Consider the following 762-nt stretch of genomic DNA (forward strand, 5'->3'; position numbering starts at 1 on the left):
TTCAATAATTTTTTTAAGTAAATGAGAAGGATAGGAGGAAGTTGTTTTTTAGGCAAAGCTGAGATTGGGAATCATTAACTTTCCATACTATATTTCCATACTGGAATTATTTCAAACTGAAATTATAAATTCTCTGAAATTAATTTGTTAGCTGTGGCAAAGAAATGATCAGTATAATGTATGATTTTGTTGACTGTTCAAAATGAAAAATTTAAAGAGTGCTAAAACTTGAGGAAAAAAAACTCAGAATCAGGAAGGGCAAAGATACTAATCAACAACTCAAGGCTAACTTGTTAACAGTATCATAAAGAAGAGTAATTGATAATAAGCATTAAAACCACACATTGGGCATTTATTATAATTTACTATGTTTTTCACTACATATTTTAATAGAAAGTAGATCAATGACTCTGTTTAATCTTAGGACTCTAATTGTCATGGCTATAATTTGAGTGTCTTTTTATTAATGTGTGGGCACAAGTCTGTGAGAAAAATAGTGTCTGATTCTGGGATGACATTCATGAATTCCAAAGTCTACTGCTCTTCATGTTAGGTTTAAAAAAAAAACAGTCTTGATATTACGTTTATGTCACTGTAATGGTTGACACTCAGTGTTAACTTGATTAGATTGAAGGATGTAAACTATTATTTCTGGGTGTATCTGGGTGTTTCTGGGTGTCGCAGAAGAGATTAACATTTGAGTCAGTGGACTGAAGGAGGAAGACCTACCCTCACTTCTAGCTAGCTAGAAAAATCAGGCAG

Source organism: Saimiri boliviensis, chromosome 6 (assembly GCF_048565385.1).
Source record: "Saimiri boliviensis isolate mSaiBol1 chromosome 6, mSaiBol1.pri, whole genome shotgun sequence".
In the NCBI taxonomy this organism is placed as follows: Eukaryota; Metazoa; Chordata; class Mammalia; order Primates; family Cebidae; genus Saimiri; species Saimiri boliviensis.